This window comes from Dermacentor andersoni, chromosome 3 (assembly GCF_023375885.2).
Source record: "Dermacentor andersoni chromosome 3, qqDerAnde1_hic_scaffold, whole genome shotgun sequence".
NCBI lineage: Eukaryota > Metazoa > Arthropoda > Arachnida > Ixodida > Ixodidae > Dermacentor > Dermacentor andersoni.
In genome coordinates this window covers 147,215,448-147,240,883 of record NC_092816.1, presented here as the reverse complement: position 1 = coordinate 147,240,883, position 25,436 = coordinate 147,215,448, and the positions used below count along the sequence as shown (strand labels likewise).

Genomic DNA, 25,436 nt, shown 5'->3' with positions numbered 1-25,436 from the left:
GGCGACTGCTGCGCATGAAAAATGGCAGGCGTGCAGTGCAAGCAATCCGGGCTATTTTTAATATGTTATTAGCTTTTAAACGTGAATATGGCAATATGTAATATTTCTCTATTAAGAAGTACACGTAGAAAAGCCCAGTCAGCTATATACTTGCTAAAGAATAAGGAGAGTTGAGTTTTAAGCATGTAAATTTGAGAAAAGCTTGAAGGTTTGCTTGGCCAAGTAAGCGACCCCATTTTGGAGACCAGCCAAGGTAAGCATGGGTAATTTCATCGCTCAGGTCTCTCCTCAAATCCACGTATTAATCTTTCGCCTTTTACTAAAGATTACCGTGGGGAGGGACACTCCAATGAGCCTATAGGCCAATTTTTGAGAGGCCTTGCCCGTTTGGGCAGGGCCTGCTATTGAGATCAAAAGAAAGACTTACGTTGTTCAGTGACGCAGATATCGATGAACAAGGGTATTTGGCGTTACCGCTATGGCCGACTGAGCGTAGTAGCGTTACTGTTAAAATAAAAAACACTGCATTCGGTACAGAGTAAAATACTGTGTAACATAGACTCCGTCCTGCTGCGTGGAATATTAGAACGAACAGATTTCATTACGGCATGTGATAAACACGTTGACACCGAGTACATGAAATTTCTATATATAATTAAAAATGCCGTTGAACGGCGCTCTATGCCGACCTTTACGAAATACAGCTAGCCAAATTAATTGTCCTTGGATGAATACTGGAATATTAATGTTGTAAAAAGATAAGGATCAATGGTACCACAAATGGTAACAGTTGAGATCAAAGGAACATTACATAACTCAATTTAAACGGTATCTAAATCTATCTATGTTTCCAATTAGGGAAAGGGAAAGAAAAACAATGTTATTCATCACTCTTGAAGCAGGCTCATGTAAATACAAGAAAAAATGATGGGACACGGTAAATTACGCAATCGGCTTAAGAACCAACATCTCTACTTTCCCTGAAACTGTTGACGAAGGTACAGCTGAATCATATTGTGCCTATTTTGCCTCCGTAGGGCCTAAGGTACATGCTGATGTTCCTTAAGGGAAAATGTCAGAGCGTGACAACACTTTTGCATTGCCTCACATACAAATTCAAGAATTAGTTACAACAGTAAGCAACCTTTCAGTCGCTAAGGCGGCAGAAGCATTACCTGTTAGGCTGATAAAAAACAACTTCGATATACTGGGAATCCATCTACTGCATATCTTAAACCATACGTTGGGAAATGGAGTGTATCCTGTCGGACTGCAGGTGAAGAAGGTCATACCTATCTTTAAAAGCGGTGAACGATCCGACATAGAAAAGTGCGGGCCGATATCGCTGCTAAATGCAATCAATACAGTTTTTGTAAAGGCACTTTGAAAGCGTATACAGAATTTTTAAAGCTAATATGACATCATCTGTGCTAATCAGCATGGCTTGAGGCCCTAAACATCAACGTTTTCCGCAGTTACTGTTCTTACACAAATCATAAATACTGCACTGAATAGTAACAAACTTGCCATAGTAGTTTACTTAGATGTATCCAAAGCTTTCGATACGGTAGATCAGACAATACAGCAACAGAAATCGGAAGCTTAGGGTCTGAAAGGAAATATTTCTAATCTAATTAAAAGTTATTTTTCAAATAGGAAACAATATGTTGCAGTAAACAATCTAACCTCTCTACCGCAAAGCACTATTTTCTGTGTTCTGCAAGGTTCCGTGCTGAGCCTCTGTTTTTTTTTTTTTTTTTTCATAATAACGATCTTCCGTCAGGTCTGAAGGATTCTGAATCTATTATGCATGCCGATGACACTGGATTACTTTCCACAGGCGATAACTTGGAGGAACTGAAATGTAAAATTAAGAACTTAGCGAAGTATCACAATGGTACATAAGTAATAAGCTGACTATAACCAGAAACTAAAGTACACCGTGTTTCACTCGCGAATAACATAAATATGTGACCACGTTGCATCAACTATTAACAACAAGAATGAGCTCAGCGTGTCGCAATGCAAGTAATATCTTGGTGCTGTGTTTCAGTCTGATATGCACTGTAAACAGCAAATTATTAATGTCTGCTCCAAATTAAGCCATGGCTGCCATGTATTACTAAGGGCTAGAGAGTGCTTTGGACTTTTGATTTCACGCGTTCTGTATTTCTCACTTGTGCTCGGCGATTTATGCCATTGCCTGCAAACGACTGGCAGGACATACAAAACATATTTAGACCATGTTTGTCGCCTTCAGTAACGTGTTTCTCGTATAATAAATTATTAAAGAAGTACTCACGCCAGTATGCTACTTTTTGAGCAGCCATGCATGTCACCCGTATATATTTCATATAAATTCAAGATAGCTGAAGTAGGAAATACAATAAATAAGGTCCAATAACGAGCTGCCCCTTACTATATTCAGATTATCAATGAAACAAACAAGAGCCGCTACAAACAGTCTATTTACCTTCCCGCCTTCTCATAATACCTACATCCATAGACCTGGACAATATAAAGGAGCCTACGTGTGTAATGAAGTTCCAAACGAAGTAATGGAAAGAAATGAATGATTCGCATCGTTAAAACATATTTTCCTGATTTCTATGGAAATATGTTGGAATGGAGAAGCGTGTAAATGAATTTACAAAACAAGAAACAGCTCGTTTTTATTTTCGATGCCCTGTCGGTGCGTCGGACATTCCTTGGACTTTCTGCTTCGGTCTAATATACCACAAAGTTATATACTTAAGCTTGCCAATTTTCTTGCGTTTTACTGAAGTGTGTTGTGATTGAGCCCATTCATCAAAAAGTCTGCTAATATTATTGTATTTGTTTAGTTTGCGGACCCATCACTAGCCTTGGAGGCTATGGGTGGCACCAACTGCGTGTGTATTGTCTTTTAGAACTAATAACAAAAGTATTCGGTTAAAAAAGAAAGTCCTCCACACGCGTTTAAAACTTCGATGTTCAACACCAGATGGCGACTGCTGCGCATGAAAAATGGCAGGCGTGCAGTGCAAGCAATCCGGGCTATTTTTAATATGTTATTAGCTTTTAAACGTGAATATGGCAATATGTAATATTTCTCTATTAAGAAGTACACGTAGAAAAGCCCAGTCAGCTATATACTTGCTAAAGAATAAGGAGAGTTGAGTTTTAAGCATGTAAATTTGAGAAAAGCTTGAAGGTTTGCTTGGCCAAGTAAGCGACCCCATTTTGGAGACCAGCCAAGGTAAGCATGGGTAATTTCATCGCTCAGGTCTCTCCTCAAATCCACGTATTAATCTTTCGCCTTTTACTAAAGATTACCGTGGGGAGGGACACTCCAATGAGCCTATAGGCCAATTTTTGAGAGGCCTTGCCCGTTTGGGCAGGGCCTGCTATTGAGATCAAAAGAAAGACTTACGTTGTTCAGTGACGCAGATATCGATGAACAAGGGTATTTGGCGTTACCGCTATGGCCGACTGAGCGTAGTAGCGTTACTGTTAAAATAAAAAACACTGCATTCGGTACAGAGTAAAATACTGTGTAACATAGACTCCGTCCTGCTGCGTGGAATATTAGAACGAACAGATTTCATTACGGCATGTGATAAACACGTTGACACCGAGTACATGAAATTTCTATATATAATTAAAAATGCCGTTGAACGGCGCTCTATGCCGACCTTTACGAAATACAGCTAGCCAAATTAATTGTCCTTGGATGAATACTGGAATATTAATGTTGTAAAAAGATAAGGATCAATGGTACCACAAATGGTAACAGTTGAGATCAAAGGAACATTACATAACTCAATTTAAACGGTATCTAAATCTATCTATGTTTCCAATTAGGGAAAGGGAAAGAAAAACAATGTTATTCATCACTCTTGAAGCAGGCTCATGTAAATACAAGAAAAAATGATGGGACACGGTAAATTACGCAATCGGCTTAAGATCCAACATCTCTACTTTCCCTGAAACTGTTGACGAAGGTACAGCTGAATCATATTGTGCCTATTTTGCCTCCGTAGGGCCTAAGGTACATGCTGATGTTCCTTAAGGGAAAATGTCAGAGCGTGACAACACTTTTGCATTGCCTCACATACAAATTCAAGAATTAGTTACAACAGTAAGCAACCTTTCAGTCGCTAAGGCGGCAGAAGCATTACCTGTTAGGCTGATAAAAAACAACTTCGATATACTGGGAATCCATCTACTGCATATCTTAAACCATACGTTGGGAAATGGAGTGTATCCTGTCGGACTGCAGGTGAAGAAGGTCATACCTATCTTTAAAAGCGGTGAACGATCCGACATAGAAAAGTGCGGGCCGATATCGCTGCTAAATGCAATCAATACAGTTTTTGTAAAGGCACTTTGAAAGCGTATACAGAATTTTTAAAGCTAATATGACATCATCTGTGCTAATCAGCATGGCTTGAGGCCCTAAACATCAACGTTTTCCGCAGTTACTGTTCTTACACAAATCATAAATACTGCACTGAATAGTAACAAACTTGCCATAGTAGTTTACTTAGATGTATCCAAAGCTTTCGATACGGTAGATCAGACAATACAGCAACAGAAATCGGAAGCTTAGGGTCTGAAAGGAAATATTTCTAATCTAATTAAAAGTTATTTTTCAAATAGGAAACAATATGTTGCAGTAAACAATCTAACCTCTCTACCGCAAAGCACTATTTTCTGTGTTCTGCAAGGTTCCGTGCTGAGCCTCTGTTTTTTTTTTTTTTTTTTTTTCATAATAACGATCTTCCGTCAGGTCTGAAGGATTCTGAATCTATTATGCATGCCGATGACACTGGATTACTTTCCACAGGCGATAACTTGGAGGAACTGAAATGTAAAATTAAGAACTTAGCGAAGTATCACAATGGTACATAAGTAATAAGCTGACTATAACCAGAAACTAAAGTACACCGTGTTTCACTCGCGAATAACATAAATATGTGACCACGTTGCATCAACTATTAACAACAAGAATGAGCTCAGCGTGTCGCAATGCAAGTAATATCTTGGTGCTGTGTTTCAGTCTGATATGCACTGTAAACAGCAAATTATTAATGTCTGCTCCAAATTAAGCCATGGCTGCCATGTATTACTAAGGGCTAGAGAGTGCTTTGGACTTTTGATTTCACGCGTTCTGTATTTCTCACTTGTGCTCGGCGATTTATGCCATTGCCTGCAAACGACTGGCAGGACATACAAAACATATTTAGACCATGTTTGTCGCCTTCAGTAACGTGTTTCTCGTATAATAAATTATTAAAGAAGTACTCACGCCAGTATGCTACTTTTTGAGCAGCCATGCATGTCACCCGTATATATTTCATATAAATTCAAGATAGCTGAAGTAGGAAATACAATAAATAAGGTCCAATAACGAGCTGCCCCTTACTATATTCAGATTATCAATGAAACAAACAAGAGCCGCTACAAACAGTCTATTTACCTTCCCGCCTTCTCATAATACCTACATCCATAGACCTGGACAATATAAAGGAGCCTACGTGTGTAATGAAGTTCCAAACGAAGTAATGGAAAGAAATGAATGATTCGCATCGTTAAAACATATTTTCCTGATTTCTATGGAAATATGTTGGAATGGAGAAGCGTGTAAATGAATTTACAAAACAAGAAACAGCTCGTTTTTATTTTCGATGCCCTGTCGGTGCGTCGGACATTCCTTGGACTTTCTGCTTCGGTCGAATATACCACAAAGTTATATACTTAAGCTTGCCAATTTTCATGCGTTTTACTGAAGTGTGTTGTGATTGAGCCCATTCATCAAAACGTCTGCTAATATTATTGTATTTGTTTAGTTTGCGGACCCATCACTAGCCTTGGACGCTATGGGTGGGACCAACTGCGTGTGTATTGTCTTTTAGAACTAATAATAAAAGTATTCGGTTAAAAAAGAAAGTCCTCCACACGCGTTTAAAACTTCGATGTTCAACACCAGATGGCGACTGCTGCGCATGAAAAATGGCAGGCGTGCAGTGCAAGCAATCCGGGCTATTTTTAATATGTTATTAGCTTTTAAACGTGAATATGGCAATATGTAATATTTCTCTATTAAGAAGTACACGTAGAAAAGCCCAGTCAGCTATATACTTGCTAAAGAATAAGGAGAGTTGAGTTTTAAGCATGCAAATTTGAGAAAAGCTTGAAGGTTCGCTTGGCCAAGTAAGCGACCCCATTTTGGAGACCAGCCAAGGTAAGCATGGGTAATTTCATCGCTCAGGTCTCTCCTCAAATCCACGTATTAATCTTTCGCCTTTTACTAAAGATTACCGTGGGGAGGGACACTCCAATGAGCCTATAGGCCAATTTTTGAGAGGCCTTGCCCGTTTGGGCAGGGCCTGCTATTGAGATCAAAAGAAAGACTTACGTTGTTCAGTGACGCAGATATCGATGAACAAGGGTATTTGGCGTTACCGCTATGGCCGACTGAGCGTAGTAGCGTTACTGTTAAAATAAAAAACACTGCATTCGAACATAGACTCCGTCCTGCTGCGTGGAATATTAGAACGAACAGATTTCATTACGGCATGTGATAAACACGTTGACACCGAGTACATGAAATTTCTATATATAATTAAAAATGCCGTTGAACGGCGCTCTATGCCGACCTTTAAGAAATACAGCTAGCCAAATTAATTGTCCTTGGATGAATACTGGAATATTAATGTTGTAAAAAGATAAGGATCAATGGTACCACAAATGGTAACAGTTCAGATCAAAGGAACATTACATAACTCAATTTAAACGCTATCTAAATCTATCTATGTTTCCAATTAGGGAAAGGGAAAGAAAAACAATGTTATTCATCACTCTTGAAGCAGGCGCATGTAAATACAAGAAAAAATGATGGGACACGGTAAATTACGCAATCGGCTTAAGATCCAACATCTCTACTTTCCCTGAAACTGTTGACGAAGGTACAGCTGAATCATATTGTGCCTATTTTGCCTCCGTAGGGCATAAGGTACATGCTGATGTTCCTTAAGGGAAAATGTCAGAGCGTGACAACAACACTTTTGCATTGCCTCACATACAAATTCAAGAATTAGTTACAACAGTAAGCAACCTTTCAGTCGCTAAGGCGGCAGAAGCATTACCTGTTAGGCTGATAAAAAACAACTTCGATATACTGGGAATCCATCTACTGCATATCTTAAACCATACGTTGGGAAATGGAGTGTATCCTGTCGGACTGCAGGTGAAGAAGGTCATACCTATCTTTAAAAGCGGTGAACGATCCGACATAGAAAAGTGCGGGCCGATATCGCTGCTAAATGCAATCAATACAGTTTTTGTAAAGGCACTTTGAAAGCGTATACAGAATTTTTAAAGCTAATATGACATCATCTGTGCTAATCAGCATGGCTTCAGGCCCTAAACATCAACGTTTTCCGCAGTTACTGTTCTTACACAAATCATAAATACTGCACTGAATAGTAACAAACTTGCCATAGTAGTTTACTTAGATGTATCCAAAGCTTTCGATACGGTAGATCAGACAATACAGCAACAGAAATCGGAAGCTTAGGGTCTGAAAGGAAATATTTCTAATCTAATTAAAAGTTATTTTTCAAATAGGAAACAATATGTTGCAGTAAACAATCTAACCTCTCTACCGCAAAGCACTATTTTCTGTGTTCTGCAAGGTTCCGTGCTGAGCCTCTGTTTTTTTTTTTTTTTTCATAATAACGATCTTCCGTCAGGTCTGAAGGATTCTGAATCTATTATGCATGCCGATGACACTGGATTACTTTCCACAGGCGATAACTTGGAGGAACTGAAATGTAAAATTAAGAACTTAGCGAAGTATCACAATGGTACATAAGTAATAAGCTGACTATAACCAGAAACTAAAGTACACCGTGTTTCACTCGCGAATAACATAAATATGTGACCACGTTGCATCAACTATTAACAACAAGAATGAGCTCAGCGTGTCGCAATGCAAGTAATATCTTGGTGCTGTGTTTCAGTCTGATATGCACTGGAAACAGCAAATTATTAATGTCTGCTCCAAATTAAGTCATGGCTGCCATGTATTACTAAGGGCTAGAGAGTGCTTTGGACTTTTGATTTCACGCGTTCTGTATTTCTCACTTGTGCTCGGCGATTTATGCCATTGCCTGCAAACGACTGGCAGGACATACAAAACATATTTAGACCATGTTTGTCGCCTTCAGTAACGTGTTTCTCGTATAATAAATTATTAAAGAAGTACTCACGCCAGTATGCTACTTTTTGAGCAGCCATGCATGTCACCCGTATATATTTCATATAAATTCAAGATAGCTGAAGTAGGAAATACAATAAATAAGGTCCAATAACGAGCTGCCCCTTACTATATTCAGATTATCAATGAAACAAACAAGAGCCGCTACAAACAGTCTATTTACCTTCCCGCCTTCTCATAATACCTACATCCATAGACCTGGACAATATAAAGGAGCCTACGTGTGTAATGAAGTTCCAAACGAAGTAATGGAAAGAAATGAATGATTCGCATCGTTAAAACATATTTTCCTGATTTCTATGGAAATATGTTGGAATGGAGAAGCGTGTAAATGAATTTACAAAACAAGAAACAGCTCGTTTTTATTTTCGATGCCCTGTCGGTGCGTCGGACATTCCTTGGACTTTCTGCTTCGGTCGAATATACCACAAAGTTATATACTTAAGCTTGCCAATTTTCTTGCGTTTTACTGAAGTGTGTTGTGATTGAGCCCATTCATCAAAAAGTCTGCTAATATTATTGTATTTGTTTAGTTTGCGGACCCATCACTAGCCTTGGAGGCTATGGGTGGCACCAACTGCGTGTGTATTGTCTTTTAGAACTAATAATAAAAGTATTCGGTTAAAAAAGAAAGTCCTCCACACGCGTTTAAAACTTCGATGTTCAACACCAGATGGCGACTGCTGCGCATGAAAAATGGCAGGCGTGCAGTGCAAGCAATCCGGGCTATTTTTAATATGTTATTAGCTTTTAAACGTGAATATGGCAATATGTAATATTTCTCTATTAAGAAGTACACGTAGAAAAGCCCAGTCAGCTATATACTTGCTAAAGAATAAGGAGAGTTGAGTTTTAAGCATGTAAATTTGAGAAAAGCTTGAAGGTTCGCTTGGCCAAGTAAGCGACCCCATTTTGGAGACCAGCCAAGGTAAGCATGGGTAATTTCATCGCTCAGGTCTCTCCTCAAATCCACGTATTAATCTTTCGCCTTTTACTAAAGATTACCGTGGGGAGGGACACTCCAATGAGCCTATAGGCCAATTTTTGAGAGGCCTTGCCCGTTTGGGCAGGGCCTGCTATTGAGATCAAAAGAAAGACTTACGTTGTTCAGTGACGCAGATATCGATGAACAAGGGTATTTGGCGTTACCGCTATGGCCGACTGAGCGTAGTAGCGTTACTGTTAAAATAAAAAACACTGCATTCGGTACAGAGTAAAATACTGTGTAACATAGACTCCGTCCTGCTGCGTGGAATATTAGAACGAACAGATTTCATTACGGCATGTGATAAACACGTTGACACCGAGTACATGAAATTTCTATATATAATTAAAAATGCCGTTGAACGGCGCTCTATGCCGACCTTTACGAAATACAGCTAGCCAAATTAATTGTCCTTGGATGAATACTGGAATATTAATGTTGTAAAAAGATAAGGATCAATGGTACCACAAATGGTAACAGTTGAGATCAAAGGAACATTACATAACTCAATTTAAACGGTATCTAAATCTATCTATGTTTCCAATTAGGGAAAGGGAAAGAAAAACAATGTTATTCATCACTCTTGAAGCAGGCTCATGTAAATACAAGAAAAAATGATGGGACACGGTAAATTACGCAATCGGCTTAAGATCCAACATCTCTACTTTCCCTGAAACTGTTGACGAAGGTACAGCTGAATCATATTGTGCCTATTTTGCCTCCGTAGGGCCTAAGGTACATGCTGATGTTCCTTAAGGGAAAATGTCAGAGCGTGACAACACTTTTGCATTGCCTCACATACAAATTCAAGAATTAGTTACAACAGTAAGCAACCTTTCAGTCGCTAAGGCGGCAGAAGCATTACCTGTTAGGCTGATAAAAAACAACTTCGATATACTGGGAATCCATCTACTGCATATCTTAAACCATACGTTGGGAAATGGAGTGTATCCTGTCGGACTGCAGGTGAAGAAGGTCATACCTATCTTTAAAAGCGGTGAACGATCCGACATAGAAAAGTGCGGGCCGATATCGCTGCTAAATGCAATCAATACAGTTTTTGTAAAGGCACTTTGAAAGCGTATACAGAATTTTTAAAGCTAATATGACATCATCTGTGCTAATCAGCATGGCTTGAGGCCCTAAACATCAACGTTTTCCGCAGTTACTGTTCTTACACAAATCATAAATACTGCACTGAATAGTAACAAACTTGCCATAGTAGTTTACTTAGATGTATCCAAAGCTTTCGATACGGTAGATCAGACAATACAGCAACAGAAATCGGAAGCTTAGGGTCTGAAAGGAAATATTTCTAATCTAATTAAAAGTTATTTTTCAAATAGGAAACAATATGTTGCAGTAAACAATCTAACCTCTCTACCGCAAAGCACTATTTTCTGTGTTCTGCAAGGTTCCGTGCTGAGCCTCTGTTTTTTTTTTTTTTTTTTTTTTTTCATAATAACGATCTTCCGTCAGGTCTGAAGGATTCTGAATCTATTATGCATGCCGATGACACTGGATTACTTTCCACAGGCGATAACTTGGAGGAACTGAAATGTAAAATTAAGAACTTAGCGAAGTATCACAATGGTACATAAGTAATAAGCTGACTATAACCAGAAACTAAAGTACACCGTGTTTCACTCGCGAATAACATAAATATGTGACCACGTTGCATCAACTATTAACAACAAGAATGAGCTCAGCGTGTCGCAATGCAAGTAATATCTTGGTGCTGTGTTTCAGTCTGATATGCACTGTAAACAGCAAATTATTAATGTCTGCTCCAAATTAAGTCATGGCTGCCATGTATTACTAAGGGCTAGAGAGTGCTTTGGACTTTTGATTTCACGCGTTCTGTATTTCTCACTTGTGCTCGGCGATTTATGCCATTGCCTGCAAACGACTGGCAGGACATACAAAACATATTTAGACCATGTTTGTCGCCTTCAGTAACGTGTTTCTCGTATAATAAATTATTAAAGAAGTACTCACGCCAGTATGCTACTTTTTGAGCAGCCATGCATGTCACCCGTATATATTTCATATAAATTCAAGATAGCTGAAGTAGGAAATACAATAAATAAGGTCCAATAACGAGCTGCCCCTTACTATATTCAGATTATCAATGAAACAAACAAGAGCCGCTACAAACAGTCTATTTACCTTCCCGCCTTCTCATAATACCTACATCCATAGACCTGGACAATATAAAGGAGCCTACGTGTGTAATGAAGTTCCAAACGAAGTAATGGAAAGAAATGAATGATTCGCATCGTTAAAACATATTTTCCTGATTTCTATGGAAATATGTTGGAATGGAGAAGCGTGTAAATGAATTTACAAAACAAGAAACAGCTCGTTTTTATTTTCGATGCCCTGTCGGTGCGTCGGACATTCCTTGGACTTTCTGCTTCGGTCGAATATACCACAAAGTTATATACTTAAGCTTGCCAATTTTCATGCGTTTTACTGAAGTGTGTTGTGATTGAGCCCATTCATCAAAACGTCTGCTAATATTATTGTATTTGTTTAGTTTGCGGACCCATCACTAGCCTTGGACGCTATGGGTGGGACCAACTGCGTGTGTATTGTCTTTTAGAACTAATAATAAAAGTATTCGGTTAAAAAAGAAAGTCCTCCACACGCGTTTAAAACTTCGATGTTCAACACCAGATGGCGACTGCTGCGCATGAAAAATGGCAGGCGTGCAGTGCAAGCAATCCGGGCTATTTTTAATATGTTATTAGCTTTTAAACGTGAATGTGGCAATATGTAATATTTCTCTATTAAGAAGTACACGTAGAAAAGCCCAGTCAGCTATATACTTGCTAAAGAATAAGGAGAGTTGAGTTTTAAGCATGCAAATTTGAGAAAAGCTTGAAGGTTCGCTTGGCCAAGTAAGCGACCCCATTTTGGAGACCAGCCAAGGTAAGCATGGGTAATTACATCGCTCAGGTCTCTCCTCAAATCCACGTATTATAGGTTGAGCCACGCGGAAGAAGAAGAAGAAGAGCACGGAACAAGCGCTTCTACCGACGCCCCTGCGTGTTCCACGTCGGGGACGTCCACCTCTCACGCCATGGCGCCTACAGCGTCATGGACTCCCTCGAAGGCCCACGTCTTCGATGTTGTTGTCCCTACGGGGAATGGTCCCGAGACCGTCGTCGACGCGACGGCCTCAATAGTTGGCCTCTCTGAGGTCTACTGCGTTCAGCACATGGGAGGCCTCAACTTCCAAGTCACCGTCAAGAGCATGGCTTCCATGACTCTAATCGTCGATGCTGGCTGCCTCGTCATCGGTGGCGAGCGTTGTCCCGTCGTCCCCGTCGGCCCGCAGGTAACCAACGTAACCTGCCTCTTTTTGCCGTCCTTCGTCCCGAACGAAGTCCTCGTCCAGGCACTATCTCTATACGGCAAGGTTCTGTCTGTCAACGCTGGTCTTATGAGCGGAAGACGTGGCGTGCTCACGGGCACACGCTTCGTGCGTATGGAAATGAGTACCAGAACCCCGGTCCCAAATTATCTGCGAGTCTCTGGTCATCGTGTGACGTTCGACTACCGCGGCTTGCAACGCGTGTGTCGTCGGTGCGGTTCCAGCGACCACTACCGTGCACAGTGCACCGCCGCGTTCTGTGGCCGTTGTGGCGTCCATGGCCACGAAAGCGACGGGTGTGACCGTCCTTGTCGGCGTTGCGGGGATAGTCACCCTACGGTCGCGTGCCCTGTGCGGCGTTCATACTTAGACGCTGCTGCTGGAGCCTTTCCACCCTTACCGCCGGCGTCAACTGCGGTTGCGACTGCGCGTGACGCCGTAACCAAAGAAATCGCACTGACACCGCAAGAAGCAGCGTCAAGAAATGAAAAAGAAGAGGCATGCAGCTCGGGAAGTCACAACGCGCCATCTTCGCCGGCCTCATCTACTGAGAAAGAAGACCATGACGTGGCGGATCGCAACACGCCATGTTCGCTGGCCTTCCAAGCAGCGAATGACACGCGTGCTGTGGCCGAAAGCGCCTCCACTTCGGCTGCTACCATCAGTCCTCCTGATCGCAGCAACGTTTTAAATGCAGATAAAACACCTGACCCTGCAATCACTACAGTCGATATACCCACGAAATCTGCTGTGGCTTCATCCGCCTCAATTACATCTCCTACAACGGCGCAACCATTACATCTGAACGAGACCCCAGCTGCCGAAGTTGTCGGCGACGATGAAATCAATCCCGCCGCCCTACCGCTACCGACATCATCCTCATCAGAAAACAGCTTCAGCCTCGGAGTTGATAGCAGCGTTGGTTGGACTCTCGCCAAGCCTGGATGAACTCGACATAGAAATGGCAGCCCCACGAGACGTAAAGCGCGCTCATGCGTCAGCCTCTGGCTCGGACGGCGGCCCCGATCGCCGTGCCGAGTTACAGCGGCCCAAAAAACCTCGGCCTTCTTCGAGAGGGTCGAAGAAGTGACGCGTGCACTGCTTAACCCCTGGACTTGTTCCCAGGGCGCCGACTTGAACAACACGACCAGGTCAGTTTGGTAATACATTTAATTAATTATGGCTGACACCCTGAAGATTATTTCATTAAGTGCACAAGGGTTCCGAAGCCCCGTAAAACAAGCCGAAATTATCAGCGTGGCCCGCGCAAAAAATTGTGACATACTGTGTTTACAAGAAACAAATTTTTTCACCATTGGACATGTCCTTACTTTCAAACGCACTTTTAACCTAGACTGTTTCTTCTCTTTCGCGACATCACGATCTAGCGGAGTTGGTATTATTATTTTCAACAGAGCTCTCTTGCGAGATCATCATGTCTTTTATGATGGGACTGGGCGAATATTGGCATTTGATTGTGTACTATCTTCATTTAGGTTACGGATTTTGTGCATATATGGACCCGCGCAGGCCATTAAGTCCAATGATTTTTTCCGTGACCTGGACGTGTATTTCCTTGACGGTCGTCACGTGGTGCTCATTGGGGATTTTAACTGCGTCTTAGACACGCGAGCAGATGTGCAAGGCCCGGGCTGGGGTCGCCCTGATTGGAACGCACGGGAGTTGCGTCGCCTCGTCCAGCATTTTTCGTTGCTGGATACATATCAACTTTTTCATGGTTCTTTATTTGCCTGGACCTGGCGACGCGGTGCGTCGTCAAGCAGGTTAGACCGTGCCTATGTGCCAAGCAGTTTAGCTCAGTATGTCACCCGGTCTGATGTGGTAACGTTTCCTTTATCCCCTGTTTATATTTCCGACCACAAAACAGTAATACTTGAAATTCGTTTCCCTGCTTCCTCATCAATAAAACCCTGGCGTCTGGACATCCGCGTTCTACATGACGCGCGCTCGCGCTCTTGTTTGTCAAGAGTCTTGGGCGCCTCTGTTTCTAGATCTGACCGAGAGTCATGGGATGCGCTCAAGGTGCAGTGGCGTCTGCACTGTTCAGTTGAAGGACGTGCACTCAGACGACGTATGTCAGAAGAACTGGCGGATACTGCCACGAAGCTCCGCATCGCACTTCGGGTCAATCAACTGACTCCGTTGATGCGGTCCTGGCAGCGTGAGCTACGGAGGCGTTTCCAACGCCTCATCGCGGCGTCGTCTTTGTCAGCTGCTGCTTGGCGATGCAGACGTAATCCGAGTGCACACCCCGAAGTTCTGCGTTTTTCAAGAAACTCGCTTTTTAGACAGCCGAATGCATTCGGTTCTGCTGCCCCAAGAGCACTTCCTCTTACACCACCTCCCACGCGTGATTATTCGCTCTTCGTAACGCACTTTGAAAACATGGCACGTACCACCATGCAAATAGATTCTGGCTCTCGAGGATTTGATACATTGCTTAGTGATCTGCCTCAGGTTCCACCTGAGGTAGCTGACCGTCTTTGTGCACGACCATCAGCCGAGGAAGTAAAGGCAGCATTATCTTCCATGAAGCGTGGCTCGGCCCCAGGGCCGGACGGGTTACCCGTTGAGTTTTATCTAACGTTCTGGGAAGATATTGGTGCCACTTTCGTATCTGTTATCAGCCAATGCTTTGAGAACTTTGATTTCCCGCTTAGTTTTCGGGACGGTCGCATTGTGCTAATACCTAAGCACGATCCGTCATCAGTTCGCCCAGAGGAATGGAGGCCAATCACGCTTCTCAACGTTGACTACAAAACCTTCACAGCTGTTCTCACCCGGCGCTTGAGAAGCCTGATGCCTTCCCTAATAGGACACCATCAGGCATGCTCAGTCCCTGGCAGAGAGATACACAGTCTTTCGTTCGTTACGCGTGGCATAATGACATACACGCTCACCAGGTCGGCACGTGGTCTCTTAGTTTCACTAGATCAAGAAAAGGCATTCGATCGCCTTGAACATAACTACATTTTTAATGTACTGACCTCGTTCGGCTTCTCGTCAAATTTTGTTGAACTTATTAGGAATACCTATTCTAACATCCGAAGTACATTGTTCCTGGATGGTCGAGACAGTGCACCGTTTCCCGTTACTCGTGGCGTTCGTCAAGGGTGCCCTCTATCCCCAGTACTCTTTGTGCTCAGCCTTGAACCATTTCTGCGCTCAATAGTGAGAGACCCTTACGTATGCGGTCTCCCACTGCCTGGTAGCGGTGTTGTGAAGGTGACAGCCTTCGCCGATGACATCACATTGTATCTCAGGAATGAAGATAGCTTAACCCGTAGCCTTCGAATTTTCACTGAGTACGGAAATATTTCAGGTGCTGCGCTAAATTTTTCAAAATGTCGTTATTTGTTCATTGGTTCGCCACAGACACGCCTAAGTCCCCTTTTCCGTCTTCAAAAGAGCAATTGTCTTCGCATTTTAGGCCTTGACTACACCTCTAATGGCATATCAGACTCTGTGTGGCTCTCAATCTTGAAGATGTAAGGCGAAATATTGAAGATGTTCAAGGGTATGATTTACCCCTATCAGAAAGAAGGTACTTAGCGCAGTCTGTATTTTGCGGCCGAGTGTGGTACGTTTGTCACGTCGTACAGCCACCATTGCGGGTTACTAGGTCCTTGCAGTCCCTTCTTGGTGCCTTCTTCTGGTCGGGCCGTACAGAACTGGCCTGTCGCGCGGCGCTTGGACAACCACGCTCTCGCGGTGGGTTCGCCTTCCCATCCGTGTCTGTCCGCTGCCGGCTGCTTGCTCTGCGATTTCTGCTCCGTCTATTACAGCATGATCAGTGTCCAGCGCGTGAACTCGCTTGCTATTTCCTTGGCACGAAAATTCGCTACATGTTACCGGGCGTACACTTAAATCACGGACCACAAGTGTTAAACGCACCTACATTTTACTGTACGGCCGTGGCATTTTATCGCCACATACAACAGGTATGTCCTGATGTACACGTTCTACAAAACCGTGTAGTAGATACTATGTCAGCCTTACTGCTTCCTCTAGTTCCCCCAGCGCGCCTCGCACGTTCCAATAATGTGTCGTGGGATGCGATAACGGCGTCATTTTTGCCTGGCCACCTACGCGACTTCATGTGGCGTCTAGGGTGGCAAGTGCTTCCAACTCGGGACAGGCTTGAGCGGTGGGGCGTTGTCCCATCTTCGCAGTGTCCCAATTGCCCCCTTCAAGAATCTAATAAACATGTACTGCTGCAATGCGTCGTTGCCAGGATATTCTGGAGGGCCGTGCATACTGGATTTCGTGGCCTTGGAGTTAACCGCTTTATTACATCTGGTCGCTGCTCACGTGGCCGCTTCGCGCGACTTTTAATTGCTGCCGGGGCCTTCTGTCTATGGCGTAACCGGTGCGAGGCAGTTGCCATGGGCGTCGTCACCGCGCTCTGTTTCCACTTATGGGGAGGCTCTACTCTGAGCTACTATCGTTTCTGTCGGAGGAGTTGTTCTTCCTTGGAGAAGAAGAGTTCCTTCGACAGTGGTCATGTCGTTTCCTTTCGGTGGCTGATAGACGCGTATGGCTGAATTTTCGTCCAGCCTGGTTCTTGTAGCCAGACCATCAGAAGTATTAATTTAATGCACATAGAATGCAGGTGCCCGTGATTTCTGTGTGTGTGTCCTCTAGTGTACATGATCATTTTGTATATACACATCTCGTGCACATCACTTCAAAATTGTGTAAAGTGTTCTATCACATCATCATTGTACATAACCATTGTGTACACTGTATATATTGAAAATCTTTTGTACATATGGCATTTAGTTTATGTGTAACTGTGCTTTTCTGTGGGTATACGTGTTTATATGTTGGTGCGTGAGGACTCGGACATTACTTACGTGGAAAACGTGCTGTGTTTCGTTTCTTACATGTTATCGTACCGGTGGAATTGTGGCGTGAGTGTGACTCAGTGTTCGTATCGTCTCTTGTCGAAATAAACTTTTTCTAAACACATCTTTCGCCTTTTACTAAAGATTACCGTGGGGAGGGACACTCCAACGAGCCTATAGGCCAATTTTTGAGAGGCCTTGCCCGTTTGGGCAGGGCCTACTATTGAGATCAAAAGAAAGACTTACGTTGTTCAGTGACGCAGATATCGATGAACAAGGGTATTTGGCGTTACCGCTATGGCCGACTGAGCGTAGTAGCGTTACTGTTAGTAAAATGTAAGGCGCCCCTGCGGGCGCCGTTGTCGGCGCACAGATCCGTAACAGCGTGGTGTAGAAGTGTAAGCTTTCAAAACAGCATCAATAATTTCGGAGAAAACTTTTTAAACAGAAGCAACTCGCGCCCCAATACCTCAACTACACAGTAGATCACATCCTGTGTCATATTATATAAGGTGCGCAGGCTGGTCCTTGAGGTGAGTTGATTGCAGACCATTCATCCATTATTTTTGCTATTGAAAAACACTGCATTCGGTACAGAGTAAAATACTGAGTAACATAGACTACGTCCTGCTGCGTGGAATATTAGAACGAACAGATTTCATTACGGCATGTGATAAACACGTTGACACCGAGTACATGAAATTTCTATATATAATTAAAAATGCCGTTGAACGGCGCTCTATGCCGACCTTTAAAAAATACAGCTAGCCAAATTAATTGTCCTTCGATGAATACTGGAATACTATAGTTGTAAAAAGATAAGGATCAATGGTACCACAAATGGTAACAGTTGAGATCAAAGGAACATTTACAATGTTATTCATGACTCTTGAAGCAGGCGCATGTAAATACAAGAAAAAATGATGGGACACGGTAAATTACGCAATCGGCTCAAGATCCAACATCTCTACTTTCCCTGAAACTGTTGACGAAGGTACAGCTGAATCATATTGTGCCTATTTTGCCTCCGTAGGGCCTAAGGTACATGCTGATGTTCCTTAAGGGAAAATGTCAGAGCGTGACAACAACACTTTTGCATTGCCTCACATACAAATTCAAGAATTAGTTACAACAGTAAGCAACCTTTCAGTCGCTAAGGCGGCAGAAGCATTACCTTTTAGGCTGATAAAAAACAACTTCGATATACTGGGAATCCATCTACTGCATATCTTAAACCATACGTTGGGAAATGGAGTGTATCCTGTCGGACTGCAGGTGAAGAAGGTCATACCTATCTTTAAAAGCGGTGAACGATCCGACATAGAAAAGTGCGGGCCGATATCGCTGCTAAATGCAATCAATACGGTTTTTGTAAAGGCACTTTGAAAGCGTATACAGAATTTTTAAAGCTAATATGACATCATCTGTGCTAATCAGCATGGCTTCAGGCCCTAAACATCAACGTTTTCCGCAGGTATTGTTCTTACACAAATCATAAATACTGCACTGAATGGTAACAAACTTGCCATACTAGTTTACTTAGATGTATCCAAAGCTTTCGATACGGTAGATCAGACAATACAGCAACAGAAATCGGAAGCTTAGGGTCTGAAAGGAAATATTTCTAATCTAATTAAAAGTTATTTTTCAAATAGGAAACAATATGTTGCAGTAAACAATCTAACCTCTCTACCGCAAAGCACTATTTTCTGTGTTCTGCAAGGTTCCGTGCTGAGCCTCTGTTTTTTTTTTTCATAATAACGATCTTCCGTCAGGTCTGAAGGATTCTGAATCTATTATGCATGCCGATGACACTGGATTACTTTCCACAGGCGATAACTTGGAGGAACTGAAATGTAAAATTAAGAACTTAGCGAAGTATCACAATGGTACATAAGTAATAAGCTGACTAACCAGAAAATAAAGTACACCGTGTTTCACTCGCGAATAACATAAATATGTGACCACGTTGCATCAACTATTAACAACAAGAATGAGCTCAGCGTGTCGCAATGCAAGTAATATCTTGGTGCTCTGTTTCAGTCTGATATGCACTGGAAACAGCAAATTATTAATGTCTGCTCCAAATTAGGTCATGGCTGCCATGTATTATTAAGGGCTAGAGAGTGCTTTGGACTCTGATTTCACGCGTTCTGTATTTCTCACTTGTGCTCGGCGATTTATGCCATTGCCTGCAAACGACTGGCAGGACATACAAAACATAATTAGACCATGTTTGTCGCCTTCAGTAACGTGTTTCTCGTATAATGAATTATTAAAGAAGTACTCACGCCAGTATGCTACTTTTTGAGCAGCCATGCATGTCACCCGTATATATTTCATATAAATTCAAGATAGCTGAAGTAGGAAATACAATAAATAAGGTCCAATAACGAGCTGCCCCTTACTATATTCAGATTATCAATGAAACAAACAAGAGCCGCTACAAACAGTCTATTTACCTTCCCGCCTTCGCATAATACCTACATCCATAGACCTGGACAATATAAAGGAGCCTACGTGTGTAATTACGTTCCAAACGAAGTAATGGAAAGAAATGAATGATTCGCATCGTTAAAACACATTTTCCTGATTTCTATGGAAATATGTTGGAATGGAGAAGCGTGTAAATGAATTTACAAAACAAGAAACAGCTCGTTTTTATTTTCGATGCCCTGTCGGTGCGTCGGACATTCCTTGGACTTTCTGCTTCGGTCGAATATACCACAAAGTGATATACTTAAGCTTGCCAATTTTCTTGCGTTTTACTGAAGTGTGTTACGATTGAGCCCATTCATCAAAAAGTCTGCTAATATTATTGTATTTGTTTAGTTTGCGGACCCATCACGAGCCTTGGAGGCTATGGGTGGGACCAACTGCGTGTGTATTGTCTTTTAGAACTAATAATAAAAGTATTCGGTTAAAAAAAAAAGTACTCCACACGTGTTTAAAACTTCGATGTTCAACACCAGATGGCGACTGCTGCGCATGAAAAATAACAGGCGTGCAGTGCAAGCAATCCGGGCTATTTTTATTATGTTATTAGCTTTTAAACGTGAATATGGCAATATGTAATATTTCTCTATTAAGAAGTACACGTAGAATAGCCCAGTCAGCTATATACTTGCTAAAGAATAAGGAGAGTTGAGTTTTAAGCATGCAAATTTGAGAAAAGCTTGAAGGTTCGCTTGGCCAAGTAAGCGACCCCATTTTGGAGACCAGCCAAGGTAAGCATAGGTAATTTCATGGCTCAGGTCTCTCCTCAAATCGACGTATTAATCTTTCGCCTTTTACTAAAGATTACCGTGGGGAGGGACACTCCAATGAGCCTATAGGCCAATTTTTGAGAGGCCTTGTCCGTTTGGGCAGGGCCTACTATTGAGATCAAAAGAAAGACACGTTGTTCAGTGACGCAGATATCGATGAACAAGGGTATTTGGCGTTACCGCTATGGCCGACTGAGCGTAGTAGCGTTACTGTTAGTAAAATGTAACGCGCCCCTGCGCGCGCCGTTGTCGGCGCACAGATCCGTAACAGCGTGGTGTAGAAGTGTAAGCTTTCAAAACAGCATCAATAATTTCGGAGAAAACTTTTTAAACAGAAGCAACTCGCGCCCCAATACCTCAACTACACAGTAGATCACATCCTGTGTCATATTACATAAGGTGCGCAAACTGGTCCTTGAGGTGAGTTGATTGCAGACCATTCATCCATTATTTTTGCTATTGAAAAACACTGCATTCGGTACAGAGTAAAATACTGAGTAACATAGACTACGTCCTGCTGCGTGGAATATTAGAACGAACAGATTTCATTATGGCATGTGATAAACACGTTGACACCGAGTAAATGAAATTTCTATATATAATTAAAAATGCCGTTGAACGGCGCTCTATGCCGACCCTGAAAAAATACAGCTAGCCAAATTAATTGTCCTTGGATGAATACTGGAATATTAATGTTGTAAAAAGATAAGGATCAATGGTACCACAAATTGTAACAGTTGAGATCAAAGGAACATTACATAACTCAATTTAAACGCTATCTAGATCTATCTATGTTTCCAATTAGGGAAAGGGAAAGAAAAACAATGTTATTCATCACTCTTGAAGCAGGCGCATGTAAATACAAGAAAAAATGATGGGACACGGTAAATTACGCAATCGGCTTGGGATCCAACTTTCCCTGAAACTGTTGACGAAGGTACAGCTGAATCATATTGTGCCTATTTTGCCTCCCTAGGGCCTAAGGTACATGCTGATGTTCCTTAAGGGAAAATGTCAGAGCGTGACAACAACACTTTTGCATTGCCTCACATACAAATTCAAGAATTAGTTACAACAGTAAGCAACCTTTCAGTCGCTAAGGCGGCAGAAGCATTACCTGTTAGGCCGATAAAAAACAACTTCGATATACTGGGAATCCATCTACTGCATATCTTAAACCATACGTTGGGAAATGGAGTGTATCCTGTCGGACTGCAGGTGAAGAAGGTCATACCTATCTTTAAAAGCGGTGAACGATCCGACATAGAAAAGTGCGGGCCGATATCGCTGCTAAATGCAATCAATACAGTTTTTGTAAAGGCACTTTGAAAGCGTATACAGAATTTTTAAAGCTAATATGACATCATCTGTGCTAATCAGCATGGCTATTCTGGCAGCGGTTGTGGCAATAGGAACACAGACTGACCAACGTTCTCTGTATCCGCAGGCTTGTGTCGTCGTCCTCCACTCCCCGTGACCAACGTCCCGCTATCTGCTTCCACGTGTGTCCCGGCCTACAGCAGCTGCGCCATTCAAGAATCTTCGGTGCTATCGGAGCCAGCGTTGCGCTTGCGCCACCAGCCCGCCGTGAGAAAAGGGTATAAGGAGGCGCAGCCGTACCGGCACCTTATTCTGGCAGCGGTTGTGGCAACAGGAACACAGACTGACCAAAGTTCTCTGTATCCGCAGGTTAGTCATATGCGTATGTATCGTTGTCATTTGAGATTCCAATATTGATGCAGCCGCTGCCAAACATTGCTGCTGAACTTGTGTTTACGTGTACTGCCAAGCTTGCGCCGTCTCGTGCGGCCTTCCGGGTGTGGTCGGTGAACAATGCCTACAAATGCGGAGCTCGCCAAAAGAATTGATGACATAGAATCCAAGCTTGGAAACGTAAGCGAAAAACTTCTTGATGACATTTTTGGGAAATTTCTGCTGAGGGCGAGCAATTCGGGCATAGACGTCGTAGAACTTAAGAGAAGAACTGATAGTTTGGAAACTAGCGTGGAATTTCTAAGCAAACTCGTCGAAAAGCTGAGTGTCGAAAACAAAGAGCTAAAATCCGACAACAAAGCTTTACAAGCAAACAACAACACTCTCACAAAGAAAGTTGGCGAACTGGAGCAATAATCTCGATTAAACAACGTCGAGATTAAGGGCATCCCTTGCACGCAAGGAGAGGACTGTGTGACAGTCATTCAAACTATTGGCAACAAAATTGGTCGCCCAGTAACGGCCACTGACCTCGACGTTGTTCATCGTGTTCCTACTAAAACAGAACATAAAAACATCATCGCTCGCTTCTGCTCGAGAACGAAGAAAGCCGAGTTCGTCGCGAAAGCACGGAAAGCTAGACTCTGCCTGAGTGATATTGGCCTCGCCACAGCAAAAGAGAACCCTGTCTTCGTTAATGAACATTTAACACTTGAAAACAAAGCTCTGTTTTCCAAAGCCTTGGGTCTGAAAAAAACAAAGAACTGGAGATTTCTGTGGACAGAAAACTGTCAGATCAAGGCCCGGAAAACAACTGAAAGCCGCGTCTTTCGCATCGCAACCGAATCCGACCTTTCAGCGATAACCTAACTCTAATCCACCTTTGCGCCACGCCTGTCACCTAGGCAAGTCTCACCATTTCGTCCTATCTAACAGCTAACCAGCTAAACAATCTTCTTTCAAATCATCAGCGATCTGTCTTGCACTTCAATGCGCGCAGTCTGCGCAAGCACTTCGATGAATTCTCCGATCTCGTTTCTTCATTCACCTTCCCATTTTCAATTATCGGAGTATCTGAAACTTGGTTGAGCGACCACGATAAACACCTTTTCTGTTTTTCTAGTTTTGTTCCTGAACACTCGAATCGTCCATTCAGCAACCATGGCGGCGCAGCGCTGTATATCTATTCAGGTATTACTTACAACCGAAGGAACGATCTTGAACTTAATGTAACTAATTGTGAAGACGTTTGGATTGAACTTAAAAATGACTTCCTCAACATAGACAACAAAGACCTAATAATTGGTTGCATATATCGTTCACCCTCGTCATCAGCAACAGACTTCTGTACTGCTCTCCATAAAGTCATGGGACTGCTAGCAGATGAAAACAAAAATGTAATTATTATAGGCGACATCAACATTAACCTCGCTGATAGTACGTCTACTAATGCTTTACATTATTCTAATTGTTTTAACAGCTTTGGTTATGAATGTTTAATTAAGATACCGACACGATGTGCTAACCACCCCATAGATACATTAATTGACCATGCATTATCAAATTTGGCATATACACCAGACGCAGGTGTTATAATGACCGACATAACTGATCATCATCATCATCATCATCAGCCTGATTACGCCCACTGCAGGGCAAAGGCCTCTCCCATACTTCTCCAACTACCCCGGTCATGTACTAATTGTGGCCATGTTGACCCTCCAAACTTCCTAATCTCATCTGCCCACCTAACTTTCTGTCGCCCCCTGCTACGCTTCCCTTCCCTCGGAATCCAGTCCGTAACCCTTAATGACCATCGGTTATCTTCCCTCCTCATTACATGTCCTGCCCATGCCCATTTCTTTTTCTTGATTTCAACTAAGATGTCATTAACGCGCGTTTGTTTCCTCACCCAATCTGCTCTTTTCTTATCCCTTAACGTTACACCTATCATTCTTCTTTCCATAGCTCGTTGCGTCGTCCTCAATTTAAGTAGAACCCTTTTCGTAAGCCTCCAGGTTTCTGCCCCGTACGTGAGTACTGGTAAGACACAGCTGTTATACACTTTTCTCTTGAGGGATAATGGCAACCTGCTGTTCATGATCTGCGAATGCCTGCCAAACGCACCCCAGCCCATTCTTATTCTTCTGATTATTTCACTCTCATGATCTGGATCAGCAGTCACTACCTGTCCTAAGTAGATGTATTCTCTTACCACTTCCAGTGCCTCGCTACCTATCGTAAACTGCTGTTCCCTTCCGAGACTGTTAAACATTACTTTAGTTTTCTGCAGATTCATTTTTAGTCCCACCCTTCTGCTCTGCCTCTCCAGATCAGTGAGCATGCATTGCATAACTGATCACTATCCTATATTTTTAAATTTTCACTATACTCATGGCTCCGAAAAAATCACGTACACGAAGTTTATATTAGACAAACAAGCATTCCTGGACGCCGTGTCGAACCTTGACTGGTCCCCTATCTTTTCTACAAATGATCCACAAAAAGCATTTGCACTGTTTATCTCTATGCTTAAGTCATGTGTTGCTCGTCATTCCGTTCAAGTTAAATGCAAAAAGAAGTACGCGTCGCCTCAAGATCCATGGATAACAGATAAGCTCTTAGCTTTAATGCGCAAAAAGGATAATCTTTATAAGAAAACCAAACGACAACCATTTAACAAGAATTTAGCCATTCGGTACAAAAAGTTTTCTAACCAGCTTTCTGCCACTTTGAAAAAAGCTAAAAAAAATGGTACGAAAGAAAAATTTTGGAATGCGGTAAAAACATAAAAAAGAAATGGGAGATTGTTAACACCTTCTTAAACAGGACAAATAATCGCGAAGCTATACAAGAAATTGCATATCAGGGTATGGTGTACAAGACCGCCAAAGAAATAGCTGATGCGTTTGCTGATTTCTTCTTTAGCAGCGAGCTACAGCCACCTGCGCATGACAATCCC

General features: G+C 42.4%; 4 non-coding genes and 2 pseudogenes across 4 annotated transcripts; all 6 read left to right on the top strand.

Moving 5' to 3' along the window:
* Positions 1–272: 272 nt before the first annotated feature.
* Positions 273–398, top strand: LOC140216862 (U5 spliceosomal RNA). The gene has a single exon (XR_011893569.1). It is a non-coding gene; the product is annotated as a U5 spliceosomal RNA (small nuclear RNA).
* Positions 399–3,257: 2,859 nt separating this feature from the next.
* LOC140216861 (U5 spliceosomal RNA) lies at positions 3,258–3,383 on the top strand. The gene has a single exon (XR_011893568.1). It is a non-coding gene; the product is annotated as a U5 spliceosomal RNA (small nuclear RNA).
* Positions 3,384–6,245: 2,862 nt separating this feature from the next.
* LOC140216860 (U5 spliceosomal RNA) lies at positions 6,246–6,371 on the top strand. The gene has a single exon (XR_011893567.1). It is a non-coding gene; the product is annotated as a U5 spliceosomal RNA (small nuclear RNA).
* A 2,839-nt stretch (positions 6,372–9,210) lies between these two features.
* LOC140216859 (U5 spliceosomal RNA) lies at positions 9,211–9,336 on the top strand. The gene has a single exon (XR_011893566.1). It is a non-coding gene; the product is annotated as a U5 spliceosomal RNA (small nuclear RNA).
* An 8,232-nt stretch (positions 9,337–17,568) lies between these two features.
* Positions 17,569–17,712, top strand: LOC126525340 (U5 spliceosomal RNA; annotated as a pseudogene).
* Positions 17,713–20,741: 3,029 nt separating this feature from the next.
* On the top strand, positions 20,742–20,864 carry LOC140216887 (U5 spliceosomal RNA; annotated as a pseudogene).
* Positions 20,865–25,436: the final 4,572 nt, after the last annotated feature.